The 21,770-nt window shown below is 46.1% G+C and overlaps 1 protein-coding gene across 1 annotated transcript in view; it reads left to right on the forward strand.

Moving 5' to 3' along the window:
* Window positions 1-3,064: 3,064 nt before the first annotated feature.
* Window positions 3,065-21,770, forward strand: part of LOC147661177 (palladin-like) — a 347,061-nt gene continuing 328,355 nt past the window's right edge. The window contains exon 1 of the mRNA XM_086951261.1: window positions 3,065-3,249. The gene's annotated coding sequence lies outside the window, so the exon portion shown is untranslated. The remainder of the gene's footprint in view (window positions 3,250-21,770) is intronic.

The raw sequence follows: 21,770 nt of genomic DNA on the forward strand, positions 1-21,770 counted from the left end.
ACTTTACACCATTGTGTTCTATGTCACTGCACTCTACGCCACTCTATTCTGCTCTGCACCACTGTACTCTATTTTACAGCTTTCTGCTTTGCTCTACTTTGCACCACTCTACGCCACTGCACTCTATGACACTGCAGTGTATGACACCCTACTCTGCATGACTGCACTCTACACCACTGCACTCTACAACACTGCATTCTGTGCCATTCTACTGCATTGTGCGCCACTCCACTCTAAGCCACTATACTATACTCTACACCAGTCTACAGTATCCTATCCCACTGCACCATTCTACTCTATGCCAATGCACTGTACACCACTCTGCTCTGCATCACTCTACTCTTATGCCACTGCACCCTACACTCTACTCTGCACCACTCCACTCTATGTCACTTCACTGTGCTCTGCAAAACTGCTGTCTCTGCCACTGAAATTTACAGCACTCTACTCTGCATCACTCCACTCTACGCCACTGTACTCTATGTCAATTGACTCTAAGCCAATCTAATCTGCTCTCCACCACTGCTCTATGACCCAATACTCTATACCATTGCACTCTATGTCTCTTGACTCTACTCTGAAACAATTTAATCTACGCCACTACAGTCTACGCCACTCTATTCCACTCTGCTCCAATCCACTCTACACCACTCCACAGTACCTCCGCCAATTGTATACAGCTGCACTCTATACCAATGCTCTCCACACCACTTTTATCTGAACCAATACACTCAACACAACAGCACTCTATACCAATCTTATCTGCACCACTGTATGCCACTGTATGCTACTCTATGACAGTGCACTCTACGCCACTGTACACCATTGCACTTTGTTATTTTACTCTGCACCACTCTAAGTTCCTGCACTCTACATCAGTGCTCCCTATGCCACTCTACACCACTGCACTCTATGACACTCTTCTCTGCACTCTGCTCTGCAGCACTGCACTCTCTGGTACTGAACACTTTGCCAGTCTACTCTATTCTGCACCACTTTACTGAACTCCACTCCATTGCACTCCATGCCACTCTAATCTACTGTGCACCACTGCACTCTATTACACTGCACTTTACACCACTCCAGTCTAGGCCACTCCACAACACTGCCCTCTACGCCAAAGCAGTCTACACCATTACTCTATACCACTCCACTCAACAACACTTTATTCTACCCTGAAACAATCTATTCGGCGCAACTGCACTCTACGCCACTCTACTCCACTCTGTGCCACTTCACTTTATGGCACTGCAATCAATGCTGTGCCACACTACTCTATATCATTCTACTCTATGCCACTGTGCTCTACCCTGAACCACTGAACTCTACTCTGTATCGCTCCACTCTACTCTGAAACAATCTGTTCTATGGCCACTGCACTTTTTGTCATTGCACTCTACGGAACTCTACACCTCTCTATGCGACTGCAGTATACCCTATATCACTGTACTCTAAACCACTGCACTCTATGCCAATGCACTCTACACCTCTTTACTCAAAACCGATGAACCCAACACCACTGCACCTACTCCAACTACTTTGCACCACTGTACTTAACGTCATTATACTCTACAACATTCTACTCTATGCCACTGCTTGCTACATCACTCTGTACCACTGCACTCTACACCACTCTAGTCTACTCTGCACCACTGTACTCTACTTCACTGCTCTCTGGCTTCACTCTACTCTGCACTACTCTACTCTGTCCCACTCTATTACCCTGCACTCTACAACCCTGCAGTCTCACACTCTATTCTGTATGACTGCACTCTATGTCACTGCACTCTATGCCACTGCACTCTTCTCTGAACGGATCTATTCTATGCCACTGCATTCTAGGCTACTCTCTATCAATGCACTCCATGCCAATCTACTCTGTACCACTGTACTTTACGCCACTTCGCTCTAGGCCTCTATATTCCATTGTACTACACTACACTGTACGACACTCCAATCCACAATAGTTCACTTTATGATGCTCAACTCCATTAAACTCTGCTCCACTGATGCACTTCACTCTATGCGACTCTACAGTACTCTACTCCACCCAATGCAATTCTACGACACTACGCCCCTGTACGAATCTCTACACAACTCCCTCTATGCCACTTTACTCAACTCTATTTTAAGACACACTACTCCACTCTACTACCCTCCGCTCTATACCATTACGCTCTATGACAATGTACTCTGCTGTACGCCACTCTACACAACACCCTATATGCCACTCCTCTCTGCTCTACACTACTCCATGACACTCTACTCAAATGACACTGTGCTCAGCTCTACACCAATCAACTCTACGCCCTTCCCCTCTATGACACACTCCTCCCTCCACAACACTCCACTTCACTCCTCTCCACATCACTCAACTCTACTATACACCACTCTATGCCACTCCATTACACTCCAGTTTATAATACTCCAAGCCATTCTCCTTTACCCTGCTAACTTTTGCCATGCTGAGCAGCAGCCACTCCGGTATACAACAGTGCTAAAACATATTGGCAAAGTCAATTCCTCTTGCATAGAAAAGACCTATTGGCTTTGCCAATGCTAGTTTCTTTTAGGCCTAGTGGCTGCCCAGCTTGAATAAGTCCTTCGGTCACTCATGGCTTTTGTAGCCAAAAGCACGTTGAAATCTAGGATACTTACTACTAGTAGCATTAGAAGTATTGTACTGGTTGAAAAAATTCCTGCGGGCAGTGTTAATAGCAGAAAAACTGGGTCTGGCGGAAAGAGTCAGACAGAACATGAACATTAGCCGCATAGCTCTAGCAAGCCAGCTGAACTCGGCCATAGCTAACTATCTACAGTACAAAGGCTGCTCTCGTGTACGGTCTCAGGACAACGGACCTACGCTTTAAGACTTTACCATAAATATATCTTGTAGTTGTTCACCACGTCCGTCTAGTTTTCAAAACATTAAAGTACATACTTTAAGTCAAATATTCTTTACTGTTAGTGCTTTCCTACCCAGCGCTGAAGTCAGCCGGCAGAAATCCGAGTGCCCTGTGAGGTCACTGGCTTGATTTACTTCCTGGCGATTCGCGTGCCGCCCGGTGGCTTCGGGGACTGCAGCAAGCTGGGGCTCAGACCATGACGAGCCCTGGGCGCGTGCTTTCTCGGTGTCCTGTGTGTTTGGGATTGTTCAGGGAATACCCTCCGTCACGCGCCGGCCTGTCTCGGGCCCAGCTGCACCGAGAGCTGAGGAGAAACATTTTCACATTGGACGAAAAGTAACAGGTATGTACCAACAAGTAATTCAATCATTTATTCTGCACTTAGGGCGGAGGAAATGAAGGGGGGTCGGAACTCTGTGTAAACAAAGCATTTAATCTGAGACAACGAACGCTCAAATGCGGAATATACCCCTTTCATTTACCCGCGCAATTTGATTTACAGGTTGTGTGTGCTGTGGAAAATCACGTAATGGAGGAACAGAAACGTGTGTTGGGTTTTCTTTAAATTCTCATTGAAAGTTTCCTTGGCAAGAGCGTGCTACGTGCAAGCTGATTTATTGGTCGCCACCTGTTCCTCTTCTCAAGCTTGTCCATCCATGGCGGTAAAATTAGACTTCAGGGGGGAACTATTTCTACGAGGGAATGAGCCTCTGCGCCCCAGAGACCAAACGAATTAGCGCCTACAGTGTTAAAACATGGAGCCTTTGAGTGAAGGATAAAGGCAGCCAGAACCCTCGTTATGCATGATCTAATTTAAATATAACATGCTGCTCCGTGGACTGGCGGGCGCTCGGAGTAGAATTCATATGTGGTGTGGTCCCCTCAGAAGTTGAGGGTGCTTTACGTATCCCTTAATTTCACGACAGTAAATTCGTTAATTGAAGTATTGTTTAAATATTTGGACTAAATGGCTTTTCTAACTTCGATATTTAACCGTTATATGGCGTGGTAGGTGTAATTTCAAAATTGGTTGTCAGGTGAAAGTAGTTCTGGTTTATCAATGGAAACCGAGAAAGTAATGTAGCAGAGCTGTGGGATCTATAAAGTGTCTGTCCTGGGACCCTTGTCTGCCTTTCTTGCTTCGTGAACTCTCCGAGATCATTCTACTGTGTGTAACCTACTACTCATGCAAATTACTTTCACAAATGTATTCACCTTCGCATCAACCAGTATAAATAGTATGTTGCGTGTATTCTCTTCAGTTGTAAAGCCTTTGATGTTTACTCTTGTGTGTCTGCAATGCTTGATTTGTCCCTATGGTCAGAAGTGGTGGGCAACCGCTCTCAATTTTGGGAACCAGGAATTAATTTGTCATTATCAGACTTTGATAGCAAGTTAGAGAAAAGGAGCGAAGGGAACAAGTCAACATAGCTGCCAACGGTCCGTTTTTGCCGAGACAGTCCCGGCAAATCGGGGACTGTCCCGGGTAATTCACTATCCCGGGACAGTCCCAGTGATTGCACTTCCAGTCCCAGTGATTGCACTTCCAGCCCAGCTAAGACAATTTGAAAAGTTGGGACCTAAGTAGCCGAGTTGGAAACATTTTCCTATGCAGCTGAATGCGAGAATTATTCCAACTCAGCAACCTTGGCCTTAAGTTTGAAATTCCTATCTCGATTCCCTACAATTTTCTCTTTATTGAGTAGACCCTATAATCTGCACTGTGATAAGTAGGCAGAGTCATATTATGCTAATTATGTGGGTTGGGCTGAGGGGTGTGGTAAAGTTTAATGTAAGAAATCGGTAGCTGTGCTGCAAAGTGTCCCTGGATTATCCCCCCCCTCCACCCCCCCCCCATGTTGGCAGCTATGGAACAAGCATTGGTAAATGCATTAGGTGTCACCTATGTGATCCATACTAATATAATAAAGAGATAGCCCAAACCTTTGAGGTGGGTAATCTCAGGAACCACAGCACCAATCACAACACCCAATACAGCGTTGGAAAGGGCAGTTGCAGCAGAAGGACATAGGCTATGCAGACGCCCACCTTATACATGTAAAAGGTAAAAGAACCGTGCCAGCAAAGTAGTCCCTTGTGGGCGTGTCTGCGATGTGCTGTGGGCATGTGCTGGGGGCGTGATAAACGCTGGAGGTGTGTGGTACGTTCCGCCCTTCATGCCATGTCTCATATCATGTGCTAATCCCACCCTGCTCCCTTTAAATACCCCTGCACCCCATAATCATAACCCACCCTTACTCCTTAAAATACCCGAACACCCTTAAACACTTACCCATCTTAACCCTATAAATATACCCAGTACCCCAAAACCCAAACCTATCCCTAAACCCTAAAAATACCCCTGTACCCCAAAACCCAAACTTAGCCCTGAACCCTATAAATCCCCCTGTACCTCAAAACCCAAACCTACCCCTTAACCCTGTAAATACCCCTGTACCCCAAAACCTAGCCCTGAACCCTAAAAATACCACTGTACCCCAAAACCCAAAGCTTCCCCTGAACCCTAAAATACCCCTGTACCCCAAAATCCAAACCTAGCCCTGAACCCTTAAAATACCCCTGTACCCCAAAACCCAAACCTACCCTTGAACCCTAAAAATACCCCTGTACCCCAAAGCCCAAACCTAGCCCTGAACCCTAAAAATACCCCTGTACCCCAAAACCCAAACCTAGCCCTGAACCCTTAAAATACCCCTGTACCCCAAAACCCAAACCTACCCCTGAACCCTAAAAATACCCCTATACCCCAAAACCCAAACCTAGGCCTGAACCCTAAAAATATCCCTGTACCCCAAAACCCATACCTATCCCTAAACCCTAAAACTACCCCTATACCCCATAACCCAAAACTATATCTGAACCCTTAAAATACCCAAACACCCCAAAACATATACCTCAGTACCCCAAAACATATAACCCTATACCCATACTTACCTTATCCAAACATTAAAACAAAAACATGCTTTTACCATTCATGCATTTACAACGAATTTCGTTGTAAATGTATGCGTGGTAAAAGCATATAAAATGTAATGCCATGTGTTAGAATGGCACTGCGGAGTCATGGTACTTTCGTAATGAAAGTATGCTGAGTCATGGTATGCGGAAAGAAATTTGCGGAATAATGGGTGTTTACCCTCCCCCGGTAAGTACATTGGTGGCACGGCGGCCCATATCTCCAGCAACATACTCATATTTTTTCACCACCCATTTGAAAAATGCACAGGTCTCTCTCATTGATGGACAGCAGCGACATTCACTTTTAGACACACCTCCCACCACAAGTTCTAGAATTGCGAACTTTAGAGCTGGGGAGCTACGTTCGAATCTCGGGATCAGCTCAACAACCTGTGATTCCAGGCAAATCGCTTTGTCTCCCCATGCCTACCACAAATGAATGTGTTCTTCTGTAATGTAAATTGTGCTCATGCCATGTTGTCGAGTTTGCGCTATATAATATTGCAAGGAAAAATAAAGTAGGGAAACTCGAGTTCACACACTACTGAACGCGCACTCTTAAGTGCATCAGCAGTGCACTGTGAATCAGAGCGTTTCACAGGCCTGTCACAGATAAGAAATGCTATCAAAACGAAATCCTACAAAACAATATACTACTGGCCGGCAGCAATTCCTACCCGGACAACGTCGGGACGGGCTGCTAGTTAATAATAAGCTGTTTTTGTTGTAAATTGTAGCTTGCTGAGCAGTTGTGAAATATAAGCTACAGAAAGTCTGTTAAAGTATTATGACTGTTTTTGTACAAAAAGGTAATTATTGTGCTGCTACTAGTGCCTTTGTGCAGGTAAGTAACAGCAACATTTTGAAAAATGAAATGAAAGAAGGAAATAATAGGATTAACCCCTCCCCTGCTGATGACGGAACCGCTCCGTCATCAGCTGCAGTGGCGCTGTGCTGATGATGGAGCGGTTCCGTCATGGCCCGTCCGACGCTGCTGCGCAGTGCGAATTCCGCACCTGCGTTGAGCGTTCTATTGAGCGGACGGGCCATGACGGAACCGCTACGTCATAAGCACAGTGCAACTGACGCTGATGACGGAGCGGTTCCGTCACCAGCATGGGCCTGCCGCTCTTCCGCTCTTCCGCCCCTCCCCCTTAGCACTGTGGCGGAATAGCCGCCGCAGTGAAGGGTTTAATTGACATAATCCCAATATTATGTCTTTAGAGGAGTTCTGATCACTTTTGGGCTGGATGCTGCTGCACCTGTTGCACCATTCAAAGCATGCCCCTAGTGCCTGCAAGGTAACCGCACTTGTGACTTCTTATTTAGTAGTTAAATATAGCAATAATTAGTGTTTTGAATTCTGACAACTTTAGGCCCCGGTACCACTGCAATTGCTGCACCATTTAAATCAAGCCCCTTTCAACTGCAAGGTAACTGCAATTGTTAATGCCTGTTAAGTAGTCAAATATAGCAATATTATGTGTTTAAATGCGCTTGGACAAGTTTTGGACCCAGTGCCACTGCACCTGCTGCACCAATCAAATCATGACCCTGTTATCTGCAAGGTAACCGCACTTGTGATGGACTGTTCCCATGAGGCACAGGGTCAAGACTGATTTGCATATGGCTGTGTCTGAACTAGGTGGCAAAGTGAGCTAAAGAATGATGATGGATTCAACCCAGATCTGTGACTGGGGGTGAGTGTATGAAAAGTTTCAGCACTCCATCAATCATCTCCTTGTGTTTGCCTAACTGCAATTGTGATGCCTGTTTAGTTTAACATTTTAGCAATTATCTGGGTTTAGTGGGTCCTTAGAGATTTTGGCTCCAGCACTGCTGCGCCATTCAAATCAAGTCCTTTTTAACTGCAAACTGCAATTGTGTTAGTAGTCAAATATAGCAATATTATGGGTTTAGAGGAGTTCTGACAACTTTTTGTGCCTGGTGCTACTGCACCTGCAGCACCATTCAAATCATGACCTGGTTTTCTGTAAGGCAACTGCACTTGTGGCTGCCTGTTTAGTAGTAGAATATAGCATAGCTCGTGTTATATTCACATATGTCATACGCACAGTGTTTATTACAACACTTAGAAGTTGATCATAATGACCAAATAGACTACGTTGAAAAAATCAATCCGATGATGCCTACACAGTGCAAAGAAAGGTAATGAGGCATGACTAGGAAATGCCACAAACATTCTTCGGCTAAAGCATTTGCTTAACAAAGCTAAGTAATAAAAAGCAAATATTGCAGCATACTGTTTGAAACTGTCTGCCTTTTCCTTGGGAAGAGTTCCTATCTTGACAGTGAATAGGGCTTAAACAGTGTGAACAGCATTGGTAGAAGTATCGTAAATGCTTGCAGCCAGAGGAAGTTATAAAAAGAAAAGTTCCACACAAAAGCGAATGAACTCAGTAAAGCAAAAAAAAAGCCTATTGTGTTAATTGCCTGTGAGGAGATGGGACCACATCATGGTGTTGTTACTGGGAAGAGGAGGACCTTAATCCGGGTAATGAAGGTTACCAATAACTAATGGTTCATTGCCTAGTGCAGTGATAGGTCATGAATGGTTACATTTGACTTTTGCTGCATGTATTCACAGCGATGGTACCAGGGTATAACTTTTTTGTTTGCATTTGTTTATTTTGTGTGCAAAGGCACCAAGTACAGTGCATGTGAAGATAATGGTTTTGGTGGCTTGTGGTCTTGATTGATGAGCAAGGAGGACACAGAGGGAACAAGCAGGTAATTTGCATTCAACACTATTTAAATATTCACAATGTCCAGGAGTAGAATAGGATTGGGTAAGAAGGAGGAAAGGTAACAGCAGACTTGCTGAGCCTCACACTGAAAGAAGTGGACTTTGGCCTTGGGTTTTGGAATGTGGAAAAGAGAAGCTGGCATCAGGCTCTTGTGGGCTGGCATTCCAGGGCTGAAACCCATAATCAGTATGGTTCTGAACTAAGAGCTATTGCATTGTACTTTGGAGACTTCTAGTAGGAGGTCTGATAAGGAACACAGTGGCTTAGGAGGTTGGGTGTAGTTAGGTTATGTTATTAGTTTTGGTAGTGCTCAAACGGCTACCCAGATCGGGCTTCCTGGCGCTAACAGTAGTGGCATGGCATGTGTTAGAAATGGGGTTTCTGGTTGGCTAGAGTGTACACCTAAGCCAGGCAGAACCCACAACTTTAGTCAGGGTAAGGGAGTTACACACCCAAAATAACCCCTGCTCACCCCCTTGGCAGCTTGGCAGAGCTGTCAGACTTATCCCACAGGCAATGTGTAAAGCATTTGCGCAACACACTCACACAGCAGCGATACACTAGGCACACCACAAAAGAGACTCCAAACAAGGTTAAGTAAAAATAGCCTCAGTATTACACATAAAAACACAATAGAACACAATCACAAATCTTACACTTTGCCACTGGCACTTGTCTTGACTTTACCGGGATTACATAAATCGTTAGGCCAATCAGGCCACTGTCATAACATCATGAATAACACAGTTAGTGAGGACCAGACGTTATGCAAACATAATTAGCAGTGCACCCTAGGAAACACTTCAAGTGTGCACTTTTTAGGTATATCCTCCCAATATTACCAGCAGTAAAAGGACCCCCCTATCCCTTAAGATCAGGGCAATATAATCATGACACAGTACATGGGGTGCCAGGACCCTGGCAATGTATCACCTAATGCATAATCACCTCAGGGCATAGCGCTTATAACTGGCCAGCGGGCCAAATAACCTTAGGAGGCTTGTAACTCTCCACCCAACCTGGAGTTCAGGAGTCTCCGCTCCCCCTTTGCGATAATGCACTCTGGGCCCTGTCCTGGGCTCGCCCGCACTGCCCTTTTCAAAAGTGAGGGCTTAGGCCAATGGGACAGCAAGGACATATTCTTCTCATGCAAACGCCCCTGAGGGCTGGAAGACCTCACCCGTCCCGTTTTCAAAAGAAATGGCCCGGCAGTCCCGCAGGCGTGCAGGGGGAAGGGGAGGGGAAGGGGGAGGGGGGGATATGCCAACAATAAATGTGGCATGCACAGGTCCCTGAGGATGGGGGAGACACACACTGTCCACTCTGGCAGGGCGACCTCCCTAGGCCACCCCGCTTACAATGTGTAGTAGGCAGCCACCTCCGACGTCGGAAATGTGGGAAAATACAACAGGGCTCATTACCGGGGTCTCCTCTGTCTCTTGCTGGTGAGCAGACCCTCCTCTTGACTGCACTAAAAGCCCATGAGGCTACGACTCATTCTCGCCACCAGCCCGGCCCTCAAACAGGCTCAGGCAGCACGCAGTCTCTCCCTTTCCTTACAGGAGCCTTGCCCACAACCAGGCATCCTCCACCTGACTTCCTGCCTCTGTAGGACCAATAGTGCTTGGAGCGAAATCTACGTCAACTTGGCTCCTTCCATTACACCTTATGGGGTAGCAGCCCAGGGCCACTCAGCACAGCCCCGGCTGCAGAAATCGGCATCGATTCGCCAACACGAGGGGAAAGCGCTCAGCTTCCTTCAGCTCTCCCCTCAGCTCTCCCCTCCTGCTCTCACTCAGTGCTACGGTCCCTCTTGAGGGGGACCAGAGAACTGGGTACAGCAGTCCTGGAGTGCTCCACGCACTGGTTTACAGAAAAATATGAAGCGCTCAGCCTGTTTCCTCCTTCAAGAGAGCAGGCAGTGCTCTTCTCTAGGAATTGGCAAGGGCAGAGCTGGGCACAGGCAGGCCAGCACAGAGGCTTGTGCGGTAGTAGTTGAAGTCCTTCCCTCAACATTAAAGTCCAATGGCAGTTCCTCCTGGCGCACTGCAGTCCACGCAGTGTTTCAGCTCCACGAGTTCCAAGTAAGCTCTCAGACATGGGGTCACAACCCCAATATTTATAGTACTAACAGTCTTTGTTTCCTACTGGTAGAGGGCTCTGAGCCCAGTCCAAACCAGTTCTGGGGGGCACTTTGCAAGTGCACAGCACTCCCCAGTGTAAATGTGAGCCCTGGCCCCAGACACACCACAGGGGGGTGAAGCTATCATTGTGGAAGGCAGGCACAGCCCTATTCAGGTGCAGGTTCTACTCCTCCCACCACTCTCAATGCAGACCAGGCCTATTCAGCCTAGCGCTGAATCATCCAGACTCTCTGGAGCCAGTGCACCTCCCTAGCCCCTGTCACTCCAAAGCCAGACAGTCAATAGACATCCTAGCAGAGGACGTAAGACACTATAAAGTGCCTACTTCTAAAAGTGGCATTTCTAAAATAGTAATAATAAATCCGCTAACACCACTACGCAGCATTTATCACCACTGTTCCAAACATACCAAATTATTTTTTTTGCCAAGTATTTTTATTAGCATTTTCTTAAGAGAAACACATTGTATGAATATACATGTGAATTAGCATTGTTATATGTGCTTCCAATCTGCGGAACCATGGGCACAACTTCAATTGGAAGTTTTCTAATACATAGTATAATTTCTGCCATACACAATGTCGCCCAACCTTGCATGTCTTTTCACATGAGGGTATATATCCTTCCCTTTTGTTGCCAGTGTGGTAACTACTGGTTATGGTATTGAAATACTAACTGGAGGGGGTCTAACTGGGGAAATGTTCTTATATTGCGGGTATATGAATCAGACAGGTTCCAAACATACCAAACTTGATCAAGCTACCCCCTCATGTCAGGATTTACCACTGGAGCATATATCAGGGAATCCCCAATGCATCCTGTGGGAGGGTATCCACACAGCAGTGAGAAACCAAATAGGCTGTTTGTCACTACCAGGACATGCCAAACAGTTAAGGCACATGTCCTACCTTCTACATACACGCACCCTGCCCATAGGGCTAGCTAGAGCCTACCTTAGGGGTGACTGATATGTAGTAAATGGGGAGTCACAGATGTGGCAACCACTTTATGTGCCACATCACGGCAGCAGTAAACTGCGCACGCAGCCCCTGCAGTGGCAGAGGCCTGAGACAGGTTTGAAAGGCTACTTTGGTGGGTGGCACAGACAGCGCTCCAAGCCCACAAGTAGCATTTAATTTACTGGCCCTGGGTATATGAGATACCACTGTACAAGGTACTGACAGGTAAATTAAATATGCCAAACAGGTGTAGACTAATCTACCAAGTTTACCGTAGAGAACACATGCATGTTAGCACTGATCAGCAGTGATAAAGTGCCCAGAGTCCTAAAACCACCACCAACAGGTCAGAAAAAATACAGGAGGAAGGCTAAACGTTCTGGGATGACCCTGCAAAAGGGGCCAAGTCCAACAGCATGTACAAGAGATATCGACATGCCATGGATAGTTAGGAATACCAATGTGCAGAATTTGTACAGGGCCCAGCTATATGATCCTAGGCACTCCGCTATAAATAGGAATAGTCATGTAAGGGTGTGCTGGGGTAATCTGGAAAAAAAAGGCAGAGATCATGTCTATGAAGCAAAGGTGCTTTAGTGGGAGGCCAATGAAGAGGCTGCAACAGAAACAAGGTTGTTAGGTGATTTGGCTTTGTAAAAGGGTTGTGACGAGAACGTTTCTCAGATATTTAGAAGGTGAAATCTTACACAGTAACAATAGTAAAGATGGTGTAAAAATGCCTGTGGAGCGTATCAGCACAATTTTCACCTCCAATGTTTTGCGTCATAAGAAAGATAATGTTGAATCTGCAGCTATGTGGATGCTCCTGTTTACCAGTTGCAGTTCTCAAAGGTGCAGAAAATACAATTCGTCTTCTATCTATGTAAGCAAAATCAGTAAAACTTTAAAGCATCTCTGAGCTTGTGAAAGGAGCTACCTTTTCAAGGTCTGCCTACAGACATCTTTAGCGTTTGATTGTCTTCCTGTTATCAATTATTCAAACAGCGCAAAAAGAACTACAGAGAGAGTGGGCTTTGGGTCACCACCCTTCAGCCATTAGCTTGCAGGTGTTTTCCATAGTTTGTCATTGCCTAGAAGTGTTGTCCATCATGGTCATGACATTACAAGGAGGCTACGTTGTCCTATTTTTCGTCCCATTAAGTTTCAAAGATAGGACATAGAATGCTCCTTCTGTTAGACTGCAGATGTGACATATATTTTGAGACCCGCTGTGATTTCCTTGATGTATTTGTTTTGCTGACCCAACACTTTAACACCTTGGGTGTTCATGACGGCTCCCGGCCTTCATGAGTCACAGTAGGCATGTGCTCATGACGGCCGGGAGCCGACCGAACATTGCCGTTCTGCCCACGCAGTATTTATTCCCTGCCTGTGCGAGGGAATTAATCAGTGGGCGGAGACACGCCTGCCGTGATTTATGACGGCTGGGAGCCGTTCTCAGTTCTCAGTACGGGAGCGCTACGCCCAGCCCCGCACTCCTCCCACCGCAGCGTAATTTTCCGTGCAGCGAAGGGGTTAATTTCTAATTCATGGCTTTTTTTGTTTAGGAATGGCTTGCTGTTTGGATTCCATAGTTTGTCATAAATTAACGCATAACGGCACTTAGCGAATAGCACTGTGCCTTCGTTTTACTTTGCTTCCACAATAACAACTTATTCAAGTGACTTTTTTTGTTCACAAATAAACGATGTAAATGCACAGAACACCAACAATATCTAATATGCAATATGTTGCTGAGTATGACTTCTACTTACAGCACAGCCTTCATCTTCTGACTCCTTCCAACAACACTTCTTTGTGGGTAAACATTTTTTTTAATTGCTCCTTAATAATTATGTTAGTTCAATATTCAGTCATATCAACATGTTGCAGGCGCGCATAACAGTACTGTATCACACGATATCAATTTAAATAGTCTTAAAGCAAGCAATTAACTCGCAAAGCTTCACAAATATGTGGTATGTTAACCTTCAAATGGAAACTTTCCTGACCTAATTAAGCAACAATGTATCTATATATTGCATTCAAAATTGTGACCGCATAATAGCATACAACTTTCCTTAAATTCGCTACTCTAGTTCTATTTCATTTTACACTCGACATCATTACCCCGTCCCAATAGTTATTATTGACAACATTTTCACGGCATTCAAAAGAACATTAGGTTCAATAATAATAAGCCACCCAAATGGGCAATTAAAATCCAGTTTTCATTCTCTCCACGAATCAAGGTAGACGGCCACCTGTTTTCAATATCACCACCAATAGGATAATGTTCCAGTCCGTTAATGGGGTACACCCCCAGTCACTTCAATTGAATCGTAATGGCTTTTTCCTCCCTCACCGAAGGTCAATTTTTGTAGAAGTTGCAACCACTTTGTAACATAAGGTGTTTTTCAACATATTGCATATTACGCTTTCCTGTGACCATTGACAGATATATATGTATATAATATATCTGTGACCAAGGGCGGACGCCCGAAACGCGTCAGATTTGGTAAACTCTCCTTTGCAATAAACTCTGCCGATAATACGTTGGGACTTGCGTGGTCTTTCCTAATTCTACCTGTCGGGTGGCGGCGTAGTGAGAGACTGCTGTATATATATATATATATATATATATATATATATATTACCTACTGGCTATCGCCAGTAGGTATATATAGTTAGGATTTATTCCCTATGGGATTTCTGAAAATTCTATGTCTAATAACTTTGGCGTTTGTGGACGGAATCGGCTGAAATTTTCAGGAAAATGGCACATTTTGTTTCTGAGCAGCCCCTGGAAATTTGGTGGGGTTTCGTCAAGGGGGGCTGAGAAAAAAGGGGGGTCCCAAAACGCGTTTTTTACATTGAGTTTTCCATAGGGCGGTTGGCCTCACTTTTAGCTCGAACGGCTGAATGGATTTGCACGAAACTTGGCAAAATTGTAGGGACTGGTAGCCCGATGTGCCTTTGCTAGGTCTCAATATATGTGCTTCAGTGGATTTTGAGAAATTAACGTTTAAATCAAGATATATATCTGTAACAGCGCTCCGGGCAGCGATCCGGTCCGCTTACTTTTCGCTTATCGGAACTTTGCGCGCAGAAAGCTGATTGGCTCTCCGGTGTCTGTCAACATTCTAAACAGTCCGGAGCGGCCGCCATCTTGTCTCTCGGTAGGATCGAGAGAGAAGAAGAGGTGAAAAACGAAAGGGGAATTTAATGAAAGGGGGCAAGGTATCCCCCTCTTGACCCCCTAGGAATGTGGTTGGGGTTATTAAAGGGTCCCGTGGGGAAAAGGAAAAAAAAATGATTTTTCACGGTAGAAGCGCTTCACGGGCCGCGAACTGGGCCGCAAACTAGTAGCGAAACGGGAATTCGCCATTTTGTGCTTCGTTAATTAAATTACTAGGTATAAGGGGGTGCGGGAGACGTATCCTAATCCCCTATGTTTCCTGAGGGTGGCTGAGGAGGCTGATATATGTTGATACATCTCTTCCAGCGGCTGTGCGTGAGCTTTTTTTTATTTTGCTGCGTGACAGTCCGGAGAAGCCGCCATCTTGTTTCTCGGTAGGATCGAGAGAGAAGAAGAGGTGAAAAACTAAGGGGGAATTTAATGAAAGGGGGCAAGGTATCCCCCTCTTGACCCCCTAGGAATGTTGTTGGGGTTATTAAAGGGTCCCGTGGGAAAAAGAAAAAAAAAATGATTTTTCACGGTAGAAGCGCTTCACGGGCCGCGAACTGGGCCGCAAACTGGTAGCGAAACGGGAATTCGCCATTTTGTGCTTCGTTAATTAAATTACTAGGTATAAGGGGGTGCGGGAGACGTATCCTAATCCCCTATGTTTCCTGAGGGTGGCTGAGGAGGCTGATATATGTTGATACATCTCTTCCAGCGGCTGCGCCATCTTGCCTTTTTTCCAATGCCACAATTTTGTCGTGCACGGCAGCCATTTTAGATGCCAGGCTGGTCCCAGGCTATCACCTACCCCTGCGGATGTAGTTTATGGCCCCAGCTGTAGAGAATTCAGACATGCCAACTCTCCTGATTCAGGCGTGTGACTACTGATTTCAGTGCTAGTCTCCCGCCTCCCGATTTCTGCAAGCAAAAACCCGGGGGCATATTACGAACAACTAGCGATAATTTTTGTCTCTAACTTGTTTAGAGACAAAAATTATCGCCGCACATCGCCGATTTTTATCGCAGATAAACCTTGCTATTATCGCAGAAAAGTCAGCGATATTCATGTATTATCGAGCAAATGCTCTTAGCCATGTTATCCACCTCCCATTGGATAACATGGCTAAGAACTGCTCAGTGCAGGTGTTAGATTTTGGAGATATTCGCGCTTAGCGCGAATATCTCCAAAAGTTGGTAATAGAAGATAGCGATGTTAGGGACTGTTTCCAGTCGCTAACATCTTGGTACGCCACTTTGCATGTCATTAGTGATAAGTATCACTGACATGCAAAGCGGGGCCCAAGATGGTCGCTATCTCCTTTTAGCTGTCACTAACTGGTGTTAGCGACAGCTTGGTAATAGGGAGACATTTAAACATTTTTCAACACAAAAAGCAACAATGGTTAGAAGCTGTCTTTTGTGCGAATAGTCCCAAGGCAGCACAACGTGCAGAGTTCTGGACGGCACCCAGGTGATGTCGCCTGGGTGCCGCACTGGTTTTGGGATCCTACAATGCAGCACAGAAAAACAGCGTGGGGCGTCCCGGGTGGTGCGGGGGGAGGCCTCGTCAGTAGCGGTCTGTTGTGCGAATAGTCCCAAGGCAGCAGAATGCGTTGAGATGTTGATGGGACTGTGTCCAGTGTCACATGGCTGACACAACATGTACGACAGGCACCCAGGTGATGTCCAGTAAACTGCCGCACTGGTTTTGGTATCCTACAATGCTGCTCCGAAAATTGGCGTGCGGCGGCCCGGGCGTGGGGGAGGCGGCGTGAACGGGCCTCCCCAGGTGGCGGCCATCTAGCTGAGTTGCGCCCGCTCTTGCGGCTACAGCGTCTCGCTCACCATGTTGTTGAGTTGCTCCCACTCTTGCAGTGCAGCGATAGGCGGCTGCCACATGGCTCTTAAAATGGCGGACGGCTCCTCGGTTTTGGGCCTGGTCCACTGAAATGGCCCTGGGACACCTTGGAACTCGGACGCTTGCCTGCTAGGGCTTGGGCTCCATTCTCGAAAAGCGTCCCCTCAGCCGTGAAGATTCTACAAAAGTCTTGGGGGCCCCCGACTCCCGCAGGCTTCCGGTGGGGAGCGGCTGCCATGATTGCTCGCGGAATGACCACGACGGAGCCACGAGATGGTGGTGCTCTCATGCTGACGCCAGCTTCAGTCTGAATGATCCAGAAACAAGGTGGGGCTTTCATCGTTTGGGAAAAAAAAATGTTCTAAACCAATGAAAAGTGTTATTTTTAGGTCATATGACCAAGCCTTCCATCTTTAGGAAACCAAAAGTAAAATGAACCAATGAAAAGTTTTATAAACAAGTCACATGACCTGTTATGCGGCATAGGGCTACAAAAAGCGTAGAAAATCCGTTGGCACGTGAGGCGGCGTCAGTAGCGGACCGATGTGCGAATAGGCCGAAGGCAGCACAACGCGCCGAGATTCGGATGGCACCGAGGTGGTGTCCAGCAAATTGCCGCACTGGTGTGGCCATCCTACAATGCTGCGCCGAAAGACGGCGTGTCCAGCTGAGTTGCGGTCACTGTTGCGGTACAGTGACTCGAACGCGCCGAGATCCGGATGGCACCGAGGTGGTGTCCAGCAAATTGCCGCACTGGTGTGGCCATCCTACAATGCTGCGCCGAAAGACGGCGTGTCCAGCTGAGTTGCGGTCACTGTTGCGGTACAGTGACTCGAACGCGCCGAGATCCGGATGGCACCGAGGTGGTGTCCAGCAAATTGCCGCACTGGTGTGGCCATCCTACAATGCTGCGCCGAAAGATGGCGTGTCCAGCTGAGTTGCGGTCACTCTTGCGGTACAGTGACTCGAACGCGCCGAGATCCGGATGGCACCGAGGTGGTGTCCAGCAAATTGCCGTACTGGTGTGGCCATCCTACAATGCTGCGCCGAAAGACGGCGTGTTCAGCTGAGTTCCGGTCACTCTTCCGGCACAGTGACTCGAACGCGCGGAGATCCGGATGGCACCGAGGTGGTGTCCAGCAAGTGGCCGCACTGGTGTGGCCATCCTACAATGCTGCGCCGAAAGTCGGCGTGGGGTGCCCCGTTGGCTTATGAGGTGATGTCAGTAGTGGACTGATGTGTGAATAGGTCGGAACCAGCACAAGGCGCCAAGATCCGAATGGCAAGTCCTGGATGTTGAGTGCCTCAGTTGAGAGTTCTGAGCAGTGCTTGTAAGACTGTCTGAAGCTTATTTGCACCTGCTGCAGCTTCACTATTGCCCTGGTGTGGCCAAAGGTGGCACATGACATAGGCGGCCGGCTCCCGAGGTGCGGCAGAACTTTTTTCCTTTTCCTTTCTGCTTCTTTTCCTACAATCCGTTTCATCTGAAGACACGACCAGGTCCCTGAATGTGTGCAGCGGGACGCTATTGATTGAATGAAAATGGCGGCTTGACACAAAGCTGACTCAAGCGTTACTGTTGATGCTATACAGACAAAAATTGGTTTTCAGTTTGTACATTCTTCAGGTTTTTTTTTTCCATCCAAGTCTGATTGAGAGTTTGTAGAAAAATGGCTTCAGATTTTCCACATACTACTCTTCAACATTCTTCCTAAATGTAACAATGTGAAACTCACTAGGAGAATGGCTGTTTCTGTTTCCTTTCAAAATGCTGCCAACACTATTTTCTGAATGGAAGACACCATCTTGTAGCATAAAGGGCCGAAAGGGGTTCTGGTCTGGCCGATGGTTGGTGGAGACATTTTGACTATATCTTGGACCTGCCCGGCCTCGCCCAAAATGGCGCCGGTATAAATGGAACTCGTAACTCCTTGCCCGCAAATGTATATCTAGAAAATGTTATTGTAAGTGGCTGTATCGTATTTTAATTACAAAATGTACGTCCACCGATTCCGCAACTGTTAGACACCTTTGTTCTTGCAACCTAATGGCCCGCTCGTTACGTTCTTCTACAGTGTAAATGTCTCCTCATTATATACGATTTCAGTTTGCTCCGTGGCCGGCCCACGTGGTTATAGGCCCGTATTTGTATACTGACATTTTCACAATAAAGGTTTTTAAAACAAAACACGGTAGTAGTATTTACATTGGTAAAGTTTTTACTTTTAGTCACTGTTTTCGAATCCGTAAAGGCAAGTGAAATAAAGCAGTCCAATTACATGACGGATAAAAGGTATTATATGTAGGAACGCAGTAAAGATAAATGCTTAAGGGCAGTTGTGTTTTTCATGTCTGCAATATAAAGTGATCGATAAGAATCTGATAATCAGGCGTATCGGCGACTAAGATAGCAGGCCGAATCTCTTTTACTCAACGGCTCCGTTATGGAAGGAAGAAACGCCCTTTTTCTCGAAAAAGGAATATATTTTACTTACAAGACAGTTGTAAATTTTCCGGGAAAGTACATTAGCCTGGAATATTATAACATATGTTTGAAAAAAAAATATTGTTCGAAAACAATAAAAAGCGTAATTTTTAGGTCATTTGACCAAGCTTTTCATCATTAAATTAACAAAAGTAAAATGAACCAATGAAAAGTTTTATTAACAAGTCACATGTCCTGTTATGCTTACGTTGCGCGCTGCGCGCCGCGCCGCGGATCACTTCCGGGTGCGGTAACGCGGCGTGTCATATAACGCATTACGCGACAACGTAGGTCAAGAATATAGTCAAAATGTCTCCACCAACCAGCGTTCGGAACACAACTCCTTTCAGCAGTCCAAAAAGTTCTGTTAAATGACAACAGAGGGGACAGGCAACAAGAACCATCAGTCAAAGAGGGGAGGGCAAGTTCTTCTCTTCCGGGTCATGTTGGGGCGCTACCGGAACTGATCGAATTGGTAGTCTACAGTGTTTCTGGATGTTTCAGACTAAAGCTGGCGTCAGCATGAGACCACTACCATCTCGTAGCTCCGTCGTGGCCATTCCACGAGCAATCATGGCAGCCGCTCCCCACCAGAAGCCTGCGCGGAGTCGGAGGCCCCCAAGACTTTTGTAGAATCTTCACGGCTGAGGGGACGCTTTTCGAGAATGGGACCCAAGCCCTATCAGGGAAGCGTCCGAGTTCAAAGGTGTCCCAGGGCCATTTTAGTGGACCAGGCCCAAAACCGAAGAGCCGGCCGCCATTTTGAGAGTCCTGTGGCAGCCGCCTATCGCTGCACCGCAAGAGTGGGCGCAATTCAGCTGGATGGTGGGCAAGACGCTGTAGCCGCAAGAGTGGGCGCAACTCAGCTGGATGGGACAAGGTTCAGAATTGAAGAGTCATCAAAAGGCAAAAAGTTCCGCCGGATCCCGGGAGCCGGCCGCCTATGTCGGGGGCAATCTCAGGCTACACCAGTGCTATAAGACTTGGGGAGGGTGTCGGAGCCAAGCGTCTTCTCCGAGTCCATGGCCATCACACCGCCCCTCAGGGGCCTCCGTCAAGCTGTTTAGGAAGGTAACATATCACATTGTTTTCTAATGCAGTCAGGTCCACAAACGACACTCACTTACTTTGAGAATAGTGAAGCTGCAGTAGGTGGAAATAAGCTTCAGACAGTGTTACAAGCGCTGCTCAGAACTCTTAACTATGGCACCCAACATCCAGAACTTATGCTATTTGAGAATGGCAGTGACATCGAAGCATCTCAGGGACCAAAACCATTAACGTACTTTCACGTATGAAAATCTTACTTGGGGAGGGGGCAGGAGCGAAGCGCCCCCTCCCAGTCAGCGCCACCACACCGTATGTTGAAAATTTGAAGCCATCGTTCTACATAGTCAACCAAACTTGGATTAAAAATCTAGAAAAATGTACAAACTGAAAACCAGTTTTGGTCTGCATAGCATCAGTAGCAACGCTTGAGTCAGCTTTGTGTCAAGCCGCAAATTTGATTCAACAAAGCACAGACATTCAAAAAGGCTCAAATTCAGAACTCTAAACTATGGCACCCAACATCCAGGAGCTTGCCATCCGGATCTTGGAGCCTTGTGCTGCTTTCGATCTATTCACATATCGGTCCACTACTGACATCATCTTATAAACCAACGCTATGTAAATAGTTTTTTAATAAAATGTTTTACCCTGTTTCTTTGCTGGTGTGTTGTCTATATTTTTAATATTTGCATACGGTTTGTCGTTATTTTGTGCGGGATGGGTGATGGAGCCGAGCTGTCTTGCAGCCCTCATGGTGTGGAGCTCAGTTCATCTCACTATTTTCGTATTTCTCATGAAGGGTTGTTCCTAATATTTCTATTTTAGCGAGGTCAAAAAGAGATCCAATTAGTGGCCTACTGATTTTGCTCGATTACTTTTATTTTTTTTACACGATTTTTCACTATCTGCAAAGACTAAACAGAGTATTGCGACTTTGTGCTTGTTTGTAAATAGAGAATGATCCAAAGAGAACCAATTCTAAAACAGTAAATGCTTGGACAACAATCAATCAAATGGAGAGACAAGCAGCCACGACGGATTACAACGGGGGTAAAGGCCTGCGTTAACTACCCTTCAGTATCTGCAAAGAGAGAGTACTACTAAGACAAAAGAGGGGAGGGGGGGGGGGGGTGCAGCGTTCAAAGCACATCAGCGTGCATAAATACGAAAATGTTTTTATTTATCACGTACTTGACATTTTTAAGCTTTTCATATTTGCTATTAAAAAACCAATGAAATTCACAGAAAAAACCATAGGTTATAGTGGATATATAGTTAGGAATTTGCATTTACAAAACCTTGAAAATTCAATGAAAAAACCATTGGTTTTAGGCCATATATAGTTAGGGATTTGCATTTACAAAACCTTATTTTACTCGCATAAAACCATTGAAATTCCATATATAGTTATAAGCGCTAACTATATATCGCGCACCC

Source organism: Lissotriton vulgaris, unplaced genomic scaffold (genome assembly GCF_964263255.1).
Source record: "Lissotriton vulgaris unplaced genomic scaffold, aLisVul1.2 SCAFFOLD_1053, whole genome shotgun sequence".
Classification (NCBI taxonomy): Eukaryota; Metazoa; Chordata; class Amphibia; order Caudata; family Salamandridae; genus Lissotriton; species Lissotriton vulgaris.